Raw genomic sequence first — 13,574 nt, 5'->3', positions numbered from 1 at the left:
CGCTTCCCAGGGCCATGGGGCAGGGCGAAAAAGACTGAAATTTGATTTTTATTGTCTGAATTGTAATTCTTTATACAAAACACGGGCGGTCGGGCTCGCCCACACTTGATTCGACATAAAACCCTCTAAGTTTCAAGTCCAACCACACCCTTGTCCCTCCCCGCTATCGAGTAGTCATGCACCATTAAATGATTAGACGTCAATCACAATAATCTTATGGTCTATCATTACGTCTTACCCCCGTTTGAAAACGGACCGCAGATCAGATGGCAAACTGCGGTATTTCACCCCATTTTGCATTTGAAAATCTAAAACATCATTTCCAAGCCCTGGGGGTCGTTTCATAAAGCTGTTCGTAAGTTAAGAGCGACTTTAACAACGACTGGTGATCATCGCCAATGGTTTGTACCATTTACCGCAAGACATGATCACCATGCAGTCGCTCTTAACTCATGAACAGCTTTATGAAACACCCGCCTGATCAACCCCGCTTGGCCAGGTAATCCCCACAGGCCAGATTATGAGCGTTGAGCCAAGGACGAAATGATAAACAACAGCTGTGTATTACGTAAGTCTTCTCTGCCTGTAGAAGGACCTTCGGAATTAAATTATTGTATTCGATATTTAATCATGTTTTCAAAGGCATATTGTATTCAGAAATTCAATGCTAGTTCATTTTCAATTTCGAACGAAGAAAATCAACCTCGAAATAAGGAAAGTAAGTGAATAAAAAATGGCGACATGTTTTCTCGGACCGCACTCGGGCTGTTGTGTTATCTTCGGACCGAGGTCAAGAAACAGGTGTTTTGATAATTACATTGCATGCCTGTGGCAGTATGGTTTTCGTATTCGGAGAAGAGAATTCATTGAGAAAAAATGGGGTATAGTGTCATCAAATGGAGGTATTTCGTCATGATATTTTAATGACATTGTACCTCTACACAGAGCTGGCCGGATAAGGGCCGATGACAACGATCGCATGTGTGACATAAACAACTCTGCCCGACAGAGGGCAGCAATCCACAATGGCGTGACCACTTTTTCTTTCCCTCTACTAACTTTTTTAACTCTCCCTTCTATTAACTTTCTAAATTACTGCAATTACTCATCTGACATCCGAATAGCTTGTTAACTATAAAATCACGTTTAAACCATATGATCACTTTTAAGCCATGAAAACACAACTCAGCTATTGAGATATAAAGTTTAAACAATAACAGTAACAGTGATGCAAACTGGCCTTCACATAAATTCCACTAAAATTAAATGGGAGAATGCTCAACAGTAAAATTTTTAACTCTGCTAATAATCATTCTCATCTATCATTCAAAAAGCCTGTATCGCTATTACCAACTATAGTGTAGGCCTACATACCAGTTCACTTAATACGTAAATAATGATTGTCTTATTAATAATTCAAAGTATCAATATCACTTTGAATAATCATTGTCTTCTCACTAATTCAAAATTACCTGTATCAATATCATCAACTACAGTGTACCTACCAGTTCACCAACATAAAATACATACAACTCAATTGGAATAATACCACAATAACTTTCTCCACCTATTATCCCATCAAAATACACAACATGTTATAAACAAATAACAGCTTACCATGGCAATCTTTTTTCTTCCTTTTTTGCATAATAGGGAACTGAATAAAAGCCAACTTTTTTAACAATGAACCAGCTATGTAAATACAGCAACTATAAAAAAATCAATTTCCACCTATGCAAAACATGAACCATATAAATCAGCCTAAGTTGTTTGTAAGAAGCGAAAGATAAAATATAAGTGTCTTAATCACCATAAACTAAAATGAAATGAATAACCCTTTCCTTCATACAAATCCTTGGAATAAAAACTGTGCAAGGGGCATGTAAACTGATACCCCTCAATCTCCAAATATGATTACAGTAATGAGTCCAAGACTCACCAAATGCTATAACATATATACAAGGAAAATAAAATCATCCATAAATCATACATAAACTGCCACTTTTGACATATAAAAATGATGAACGAGTACAAATCACCAAAACATACACATATTTGTACATAACTCCCTATCTGTAACATGAAAGAAAATACACATAAATAATAAAACAACTGTCCACCCAAAACTTGTACAGCCGATAAATGACAAAGATAAAGGTATTAACTGATAAAGTAATATACAAAATGACCACTCTCAATAAAACCATCAGTCGAAAGGGAGATATGCAAGCAATTCACAATAAACAATACTGAAATAGCTAGCTTCATATAGCTGGGAAAGATAGCAATCCTGACCATACCAAAAATAGTCACAAACAATTAAGGGCAATAAACTGGGGGGGGGGGGGTACACCAATCAAAGCTTATCAATGCAAAATACATGTATCATACAACAATGCCATTGTCATGATATATAAAGTTCAAATGAATGAAACAATTTCACACACCCAAAATAATTTCAGCAAAAACAAAGGAAAAACAGGCATGCATTGAAATAAACTCATACCCATGCATGGTAAGCATCTGTTAAAAATCTCACTACATTAATACAACAAATTAAAACGAGATCATACACATGTCACATAATTACAAGCAGCCATCAAATCAGTGTCTGTAATAAATCACACCACTAAATACTAAATATATATGCATATGAAAACCATATTCATATAGCGACTTTTAATTACCAGGGTTATTCTAAACCCAAAACGAAAAGTCCATACAAACATAAAAAATACATAAGGCCATCAATTATACACTAATATCAATAAAATCAAATTACAACCAAGAACAAAAATATCCATAATGACATCAAAATTAATGGAAACCAATTAAGCAGTCCATTTGTTGGAAAAACAAAAGCAACCAAATCCTGGGTAAAGGCTATAAGAGTCCATAGTTCATCCATTATGGTACATGGGAATAGCATGGTCCAAATGTCCAGAGAATCTATCATGGGTAGCGATTATAGATGTAGTCCGGGGGGCGTCCATGAGGGGGTCCCAATCTCAAGCTGAAAGGGAGACCTGGCCGATTACGAGCGATCAATGGAAGGGGCAGGGCAAACCTTCTTACGTCAGACATCATGGGCGTAATAGAGACCATCCTGGAGTGCACATGGGCAGGGATTGAGGCCAACAGTCCAAGGGTAGTAGTAGGAGTCCTATCAGGGGGGCGTCCTGGAGGGTACTCAACCTTCAAGGCACAGCGAAGGTTTGGTTCGCCATTGAAGTTGGTGACTAAGGAGCAATCCCCGGGCTTGTGAGTAGGGGACGCATCTGCCAGAGAATCACCAAGGCGGCACTGGTCGGTATCTGATGGTACTTGGGAGGACAGACCACCGGATTGAGGTTCCGGTTGGACTTTGGTGATTTCGCTATCAGGATGGACTTCAAGAGCAGTGGAGGTACCACCAAGGTTGTACGATCGGGGTATCTTAGGACAAACTGCATCCTGACGGGCATCCACAGCGACTTGGTTTCTGGTAATTATTGGCTTGACGTGAACGTGAGCCTCTTCATTGACGTTGCAGCTGGAGGAATTTGTCTCCACATTGGCCAGAAGATCAGTGTGAGGTACCTGAGATGTAATGCTATGTTCGCCAATGGGAGGAACGACTGACGAGACGACAACCGAATGCGCTCTATCGAGACGCGCAGGGGCCGGCGCTGGGCCATAGGTGTAAGAGGACCCATTAGCAATCGTGACCGAACGCCGAGAAGGACGGACAGAGACATCATTCACTTCTAAGAAAGGGATACCAGCTCGGGCTAACTCAGTATCAGTCTCGACGACTAGGCCTTCAAAGACGAATTTATTATCATCCCTTGTAAGTACGAGCTGCGTCTCTCCAACAATTACATAAGGCAGGCTTGAATTATCGACATAACACGTACCTGAGGACGTGTCAAAGATATCAGCACCAAGACTCAAAGCAGTTGAGTAACCTATGAAATTCTGTGATGACCCACTGACTAAGGTGACCCGGACACACTGCTGACCATGATACAGGTCAATAAATGGAAGTATCTTGACCTGCCTAGGCACCACAGATGAGTCAGCCACTGGACAATGTGGCAGAGAATGGTATCCTTGATGTAATCCATCGAACTTCGATGAATCGACATTGTCATTAGTACTGCTGAGAGCAACTTCAAGAACTAGAGGCGACTCGTCTGACTTCGACGAGTCAACAAGGCAACCAAGAGGACTGTCCCAACGAACATGTGACTGACGACTGATTCCAGAAATATCTGGATTTGCGGTTAGAGCACTACCAGGAACTTTGTCACAATCAATACTTGACAAATTGTCAAAATCACTATCATAATCTAAATCACTGTCACAATCTGACAAATTCTTGTCAGACTCACGATTATACTTTTCGTAACAATCATTCACTGTGAGTTTTCTAGTGTATCCTAGTGTACTTGCTGCTTGGCGAGCTTGCGCAATGATATTATTCTCATGTTGAGGGAGGTATTCACAGTCACTGATGTGGTGGTGACTTGGGCGCTTAGCTGCTAAACATAAAGGGCAACTATCTAGATCAATAGGACCTAGACTAACATTTGGCCTACTGTAATTGATACTAGTATGTAAAACCTTAACTGAGGGAGGATGATTGTTAGGAATAGGATTGTCCCATATGGGCTCATCATCAAACTCAGACTCATTGTGATTGTAATCAAACTCAGACTCATTGTGATTGTCAAACTCAACTAACTCAAACTCTGACTCTGAGATCTTTTCTCTACAATCACCATCATTTAACTTCTCAGCATAATCATCAAACTCATCATAATCATAATCAAGACTGTTACATTCATTCGCATTCTCAGTCACTCTTTCATTCTTTTGATTTGTATTAATGTGTAAGTTATAGTGATTAAAGAAATCTACGTGAGGGCGGCCGCGTGTTGGGGCCTGGCACTGGGGGCGAGGTTGAGGGTGCAACCTCTGTGGGGGTAAAGCCATAGCTGAGGCTATACATGGGACTACAGCTACTGCGAGAGGTACGAGCCAAGACCGACAAATTAGGAAAGATTACCTATCACGACTAGTTTGAGCCGACCGACTGACTGCTAGTTTGAGCAAATGCCATCATAAACAGGCAATGACAGGGTAGATCCCAGCTGTCACCACACCATTAAATGATTAGACGTCAATCACAATAATCTTATGGTCTATATTTTAATGACATTGTACCTCTACACAGAGCTGGCCGGATAAGGGCCGATGACAACGATCGCATGTGTGACATAAACAACTCTGCCCGACAGAGGGCAGCAATCCACAATGGCGATGGTAGTGTGTAAACTATAATGGTTTTCACGTATCGCGCGCGACTACGTCTGTTAAGGTCTTAAAGAGGACCTGAGCTTAACGCGTAACTCGCTCCCTAGGTTATTGAAAATGTGTCCAGTGTGTGCGCGCAGTGCCTCTGTGTTTGCATCTGTGTTGTTTGGAATGGGATGCACGCACAGGATCCTCTACATGCACAAGCACACGATTGCCTTCGACATGTAAGATTTGCTCTTCATCATATATATGCTGCACTTTTTTACCAAGTTACTATATGTCCTAAATTTCTTTTTATTTGTATTTTTAGAATGGACTTCAAACCAAAAAGGAAAAACTTATAAAGTGGTTTGTGCGTGGATATTTTACAAATTAGAATAACATGGATTGAAAAGGGAAAGGCGGGGGCAATGCTTAACATATTTTCATTTGGAGGGGGGGGGGCAAGACATAAGGGAACGTATATTCATCTGGTTATTATATGTCTTGAATTTCTTTTATTTTTATTTTTAGAATGGACTACATACGAAAAAAAGGAGAAAAAAACTTAACCAGAAGCCTATAGAGTGTTTCGTGCGTGAACATTTTACAAATTAGAATAACATGGATTCAAAAAGTAAAAGCTGGGGCGGCGCTTAACATATTTTTATTTGGAGGAGGGGGGGGGGGGGGTAGGCAAAGACAATAGGGTACTTATATTACCAGGTTATAATATGTCTTAAATCTCTTTTTTTAATAAGTATTTATAGAATGGACTACAAACCAAAAAAAGGAAGAAAAACTTAAGCAGAATTAATAGAGTGTATTGTGCGTGAATATTAAAAAAAATTAGAATAACATGGATTTAAAAAGTAAATCTGGGCCGGCACTTAACATATTTTCATTTGGAGAGGGGGAGGCAATAATAATAATAACTTCAGTCCACATATTACCCTAGTCCCGTGTCTATACTGCAGGGTGTCTATGGCCAAATACACGGTAAGCGCCCTGGGCTCCCGCCAGCGTAGCGGGCGGGAGCTCCCTGGGTTACCTGGGCCTAACTTAGAGCAGCCAAGACTGGCAAGAGTATTCAAGGCAATTACATACGAATAACGAATGGAATGCGGTAGACCATAGATTGTATAAATTCACGCGCCGAATTATATTACATAAACTGAAATTGTATTATTCTTTCTGTATTAATACTCACATGTTTTATGGAATATTGATGGTACCGTCGGGGAACAGTGTACTACTGAACTGAAGTGATTTTCTCGCACAAACTCCGCATTCGGTGCGCGCGCGTACATTATAATTGCAATTAACACTTTATCGCGAACTTACCCGGCGAGTTACACGTTAAGCTCAGGTCCTCTTTAAGACCTTAACATACGTCTGTATCGGCGTGCCGGAGCTTGATTGAGTCGCGTTACATGTTATAGGAGGGATGTTATTGGAATATGTGAAAGACGTTGTATGATTTGCGATTGTCGGATGTGATAATTATGTACATTATAACATATATAAAAAATACAAAGGGAACCTGATTTCGTGGGGGTGCTGCCTATGGAAAATAACACCCCCAGCACCCCCGCGAGTTCCCAGGTCCCTGCTATATAACCCACAATATTCATATGATAACCATTTCATTTGTTCTCGTCATCAGGCTGTGTTTTCAATTAAACCATTCCTTTCAGAAACTGCTAGAAACACATTGGGGAAAGGACAATTAAAGGCCTATTATGTTAGTGTTTTGGCGAGACAGTTTTTTTCAAAAATGTACCCACACGCGACACGTATGAGCCCCTATTATTTTACCACCCTTTTGAAATTGCTTCGTTCTCTGCTTAAATTTGAATATGATATGGTATTAATTGATGTAAATTAAGTGAAGATGTATAGGTGTTTAAAAAAAGAAAAACTATTTGAAGAGGCTGGTATTTAAAGGGAAATTCTATGCGGGAACAATCAAAGCAGAAGGCCTATTGTAGGCCCACATAAAAATTTAAAGCCTGCGGGCTTCGCGCTAGCGTGATCAGATTTCAGTAACTACCGGTATTTGAATTCATGTATGACCTTTTGGGAGATAACATTACGTACGTACGTAATAAATACTGCGTACGTACGTGATAATACTGCGTACGTACGTAATAATTATCACGTACGTACGTAATAATACTGCGTACGTACGTGATAATACTGCGTACGTACGTAATAATTATCACGTACGTACGTAATAATACTGCGTACGTACGTAATAATTATCACGTACGTACGTAATAATACTGCGTACGTACGTGATAATACTGCGTACGTACGTAATAATTATCACGTACGTACATAATAATACTGCGTACGTACGTAATAATACTGCGTACGTACGTAATAATTATCACGTACGTACGTATACTGCGTACGTACGTGATAATTTTTTTTTTTTTTGGATGTCAAAAATGTCCGGTTTGGGGCTTCGTACAATAGGTTACATTTATGGAAACTACGAATGTTAATGGAGGAATTAAAATCCCTCTCAAAATTTGTTAATGAAAATTAAAATAAAATATACATGTCATGTACATGTATCAAACAAAAAAATACACAAGAAATTAGAGTGCGTGTGACATAATCGGTTCTGTAATTTGCACATTGACCAAGATGAGCATATAATTGTTTTATAAAATTAGGCAAATTTCTCAATGTCAAAATAGTAATTTTTTGAATTTTGAATCAGTTTTTATGAAATTCTCTGCAATACTTTATTTTTCTTTAAATTCAAATTAATTTTTTGGTGGGGTGGACTTCTCCTTTACTCTTTGCTTGGAATAGGGAATGCACATTAATATTTATCCACGATCAAAATTGTCTAAACATATGCAAATCAGTAATTGGACACATGCTCACTTTCCTTTCATCCAGGCCACTCCCTCACATCCACCAGGTTTACAGTCTTATAGCAAAAATTATGAATTAATTATAATACCATCACACCATAGCTCCATGATCACACAACATTCATACAGTGCTTCACAACAAATATTTCACTTCTGTTCATATATGCAATAATTACTGTGGAAAACAAAAACAAGGCGTAACCACATTCAAATACCGTTTAAAACGACAAATATATTATACCTTTCGAAAAAAAAAATTGTGAACATACATGGCACTTAACCTTCAGCACATTAGATAACATATAACAGAGTTGCTTGAGAACAAAATATAATTATGGGGCATTGCAAGAAACTTATGTTCAATTGCAAATCAACTACATGTTTGTGTTTAATCAAAGGACTTACCCTTAATTTTGGAATGTGTGATTGAGTAGAAAGTTTCTTGCAATGCATTAAAAATTTTCTTTGGTTTTGAATTGTGAATTTTTATTTTTGTCAAGCTGTATTCCTGTCCAAGTCAGTATTCTTAGTCCTCCCCAAAACTGTGCTCTAATTTTTTTGTTTCCAATATCGATAAAGATCAATTTTCTGTTGTATCATTATCAGTCCAAAATTTGCAAACGAAAAAAGGGCTTTGTCCAAATCATGGTCTGACCATTATAGGACATGATGGAATCTCCCAGAATGAAGAAGCAAGCAGAGACCAGAGTCAGCAAGTATGCAGATCTGTGTGTAGAAGAGACAAAAAAGAGAGAAATAGTCTAAATTATTCAAAGTATGAATTATGTTACATGTAAGTCAATTAAGAGACTAACTAAGTACTGTCTGTGACAGCCACAATTTTTTTATTTGAACAAAATGGTTTATAAATACTACTGAGTACGGTAGTACCAGACTTTTTACTTTGACTTTAAACTGTTTATAGTCTCTAGAGTAGACTGTCTGAGCTAATCATCATTTAATTCTTAACCGCAGCCTGGGGCAAAAATCATCATGGGGCTCAACTTCGACTAGGAAAAAGGTTAACAATTTTCAACATAAATCAAGAAATATCTCAATCTATAAAAACTTGATGGAATTCGGAAACCTGATAATCATTTGAATAAAACTTTAGAAGGGATCTACTTATCAAGCTTCGTTTATATTATTATTAAGTCTTAATTAAAAAAAAAAAACAAGTCCACCGTCCACAGTCACAAATATAATGCGAGCCATCTGCCATCATTACAGAAGTTTCAACGTATGGGACCAAAGGCGAAATTCTACCAACCCGCGACGAACGTAATTTTGGCATTATTTCGCGCCATCGTGGAGTGAACGAGAAGGTTACTTCCGGGTAAAACGTAAATTTCTTGATTTTTAGGGTATCATTTTCTCTAAAATAAAAATATAAGGTGAGTTTGCGTCAAGTTGGTTCTGACATATTTTGAAAAGTGACTTTTCTTCTTTCTAAAAAATCCCGATTCAAACAATTTGGTTATGTAGCAAAGTCAGGAACCAAAAGTGAAATTCCGACTACAAAATCGCAGTTAAAATATTACTAAGATAAGCATCAATTAAAGAGGTAAAAATGGTAGGTTGAAAATGTCGAAATATGGAAAATTATATACCAAAATGTAGATGAAGGTCTTGAGAATAACTTACCACAATTCGTTTCGACGTAAACTGAAGTTAGCGACCAGTGCAGAGCTATAACTTCAGCCCCTCCAATTCAGTGGGAAAATCAAGCCAAATTGATCGCACGTTTTCCTTCGGAGACCGCTAGAGGGCCGCTGAATAAATCTCCGTGAATATGCTCATTATCGCGCGAGCTGCGGTCTGACTGTCTAATCACTCATTCATCAATCCATCCACCCATCCATCCACCCATCCATCCATTCATTCATCTTTTGATTGATTGATTGATTGGCTATTTGATTGGTTTACTGAGTGAATGATTCATTGATTAGTGGTTGATTGATTCATTGATCGATTGTGATTGATTATTTGATTCATTCATTCATTCATCAATCCATCCATCACCCGTCCACCCACCCACCAACCCATCCATCCATCCATTCATTAAGTTATTTTGACATTTTTGTGCTCAAGATCCTCTGACCCTTATTCTGAACTTCGAAGTCATGGTTTAACTATGGATAGCCAATTGTGAGACAAGGATCTGTTTGTCAGCACATTTGGTGCTCAATTCATTTTGAAGTATTTTATAGTAATTTCTTATATAATTTCCTTCATCATTATTAATGAAAGAACATGGTAACAAGAAATTTGTTGGCTTCCTATAATTTTGCCACAACTTCGAAGTCATGGTTTAACTATGGATAGCCAATTGTGAGACAAGGATCCGTTTGTCAGCACATTTGGTGCTCAATTCATTTTGAAGTATTTTATAGTAATTTCTTATATAATTTCCTTCATCATTATTAATGAAAGAACATGGTAACAAGAAATTTGTTGGCTTCCTATAATTTTGCCACAGAATTTTTTTTTTAACAACAAGTGCACACCTACTTAGCAAGAATGTGTGTAGCATTTTTCATTTATTTGAATGCGGGATAAAAACATTGTAGATCAATTGCCTTGTTTATGGGCGTAAGTGTTGCGGCCGAGGATAGAACCCTGGACTTTCTATGTGCAGTCAGGCGCCTTTGACCACTCGGCCACGGCACCTCCATTTTGCCACAGAATTAGACCATGACCTCAGACTAAGTTAAATGGGGATTTCAGAATATTGTCCTTTGGGTTTACATTTCATCCCAACATAAACATTCAGTCAGCATGGGTCCCATTTCATAAAACCTGTCATTAACACATTCAAATTTCTACAGCCAAATTTACTATCAGCCAATCACTTTTACCTATGAGGAGTTTTTGTATACAAAAATAACCCTAAAAGCATTGCTATTCAGTTCTTCTTAATTTCCTTCATAATTCTTGAATAGCGCCTTGAGCACTCTACAGAGTGGATTCGGCGCTATAAAAGTCCAATATATTATTATCATTGTTGTCACTGGCATACAATTGATAGTAACCAAAGTTCAAACACAGGAGCCAATCCTGGGGCATAGATCCACCTCTGAATCTTAATCCATTTGGGGAGGGTTTGTGATAAGGAGGGGGAGGGGGTTTGGGATTGCTGGTGAGAAATATTGTAATATGTTATTGTCTTAAAAATTAAAAAAAAATGTATATATTTTTGTTATGACAGGCGGAGGTGATACTGCGACGTGTGCAGCAAAGTATAACACTGAGCATCTCGTCAGCCATGTCAGTACTGGAGGCGGGGCTAGTCTAGAGCTCTTGGAAGGTATGTTGTATAGAAAGATATAGACTCAGGGGGGGGGGGGGTGGAAGCAAGTGAGATGCACCCCACCTATATCATGAAAATCACCCTTTGCCATCTGCTCCCTCTCTATCTTTACATATGCCAGAGGCATGAAATTCAAGTTTGTCTTTGAGAATTCATCTCGCTTTATTGTTTAAGTATTCTGTGCTCTGTTATTTACCAATTTGTAAGAATTTTCTTCATTCTTTTGCTTCATATCCCATACAGGCAAGAACCTACCAGGTATTGCTGCATTGTCCGACGTCTGACTACCTCCATCACCCTTTCCTACCAGTGCACTTTGACCCGATGCCATAGATCCTTATTGGTGGCAGCGGTGGGATTCATATCAAATATATTAGCTGGCCGATGCAATGCCAGGCAAGGTTGTATTTTGTGGCAGCCCTCAACGTTATCCTTTCCTCTTCCTGAAGTGTTTGTAATTGATACCTCTTCTATTAAACGCATTAATGTCCGGTCCGGTGTTTCATGAAATTACGAGCGACTTTATGCATTACATGTTTTGTTGACAATCATAGTTTGTATTCCACCAAAAGAAATATTCGGCAGAGCTGGGGACTACTGATAGTGACTGATTAAGTCTTTGTATCTGTCCGTGTCTGATGATTGCTTCAATAACTTAATGTGCACGCATGCAACCCAGAAGGTTTTCTGTGAAGTGATTAGCTAGTGTTTGAGTGTTGTCCTACACTTTGAAAAACTGTCAGTCAAACCAAATTCTTTGGTCAGTTAGATATTGCATTCTATTTATCCTTTCTTTCTAAAATAAAGTTAAATGGTAAAATTGTAGTATTTGTGAAAGGAAGGGGTTATAAAATGTAGGATTTCACAAATTTTAAATATATTGAGTGTAATGTCACCAGTATTTCAGATACTGCATTATGAACTACAAAGATTTTATTTTTTACAGCTTGTAATATAATTACATGGTTGAAAGTGATTGCAAAGCAGTCATACTTTGCTTATAGCACCTAAAAGCAATATGACAGATTCATCTTGATAATGTGATATATATTTTCGTGCAAAATTATTTTTACTTTTAATAATTCTCAAATTCTGTGTCATATGCTCAAAAAGATAAGGCTTGTCAGGGTATATTTCTAACAAGATTGTTAAACGAAATTGTTAATATATCGAAAATCAGTTTCTCCAAGCTAAAGTTTGATGGGCAAGCCTTCTAGATTGGAAGAAGTTGAAATATTATATGTTCTTCCTGAACTGATTAAATCATACTTTATCTTTGTTTTGTTAGTCATGCCATTGTTTTTTGAGGTGGTTAATACTTAGTATGCCATCAGTAAATACATACAATTATGTTAGCAAAGGATGTTTTATTATTATACAAGAAAATTTATTTTAGTGTCAGTTTTATGCATCAAGGATGTGTGATTTCATTGTTTGTGCAAAGCACAAATGTCACCATAATCAAGCCACCACAACATCATTTTGTAAAACTGCCTAAGTTCTTGGTTATCTTGGGAATTTGTTTAGTGGGATTATATTTGGTAATGTGCAGGTAGGCTGTGGAGATTTTCATAATGTTTAGTATATAAATGAATGTGAATCCTACAGAGCTGGGGCCCGTTTCATATAACTGGTTATAATACCAAATTTTTCAATAACAGTTTAAAGCAAATTAAATCATTCGATTTGATTGGCTGATTGTAAACTTGATATAGAAAATGTGCATTTGTTATTTTAACCACTCTTTATGAAACCAGACCCAGAAATGAGACTATGATGTGGTGTAGATGAGATATATCATAATAAATGTGAAATTATATAAAAATAATGTTTTTATTGATTTCTTCTCTGATAGCATTTCCCTTTAAAGAAGTTAGTAGTATTGTGAGTGATTTATTTAACTCTCCAACAGAAAAAAGAAAAGAAAATGAAATCTCATTGATAGAGAAGACCTACATTTGACATGTGAAATTTTTGGAAATTCCATAAAGTGTGTACATAATTATGATCCCTTATATGTGGGAACTTCCTGAAACAATTTGCCTCAGTTTTTCAGTGAATATATAATAATACCAACATGCTTATATAGCGCA

At 37.6% G+C, this 13,574-nt stretch overlaps 1 long non-coding RNA gene across 1 annotated transcript; it reads left to right on the top strand.

The window, feature by feature from the left end:
- Positions 1-10,762: 10,762 nt before the first annotated feature.
- On the top strand, positions 10,763-13,309 carry LOC135154299 (uncharacterized). Its single transcript, XR_010293762.1, has 2 exons — positions 10,763-11,478; positions 11,725-13,309. It is a non-coding gene; the product is annotated as an uncharacterized LOC135154299 (long non-coding RNA).
- Positions 13,310-13,574: the final 265 nt, after the last annotated feature.

This window comes from Lytechinus pictus, chromosome 5 (assembly GCF_037042905.1).
Source record: "Lytechinus pictus isolate F3 Inbred chromosome 5, Lp3.0, whole genome shotgun sequence".
NCBI lineage: Eukaryota > Metazoa > Echinodermata > Echinoidea > Temnopleuroida > Toxopneustidae > Lytechinus > Lytechinus pictus.
The sequence above is the reverse complement of the archived record's forward strand: the minus strand, read 5'-3'. Positions and strand labels throughout refer to the sequence as shown.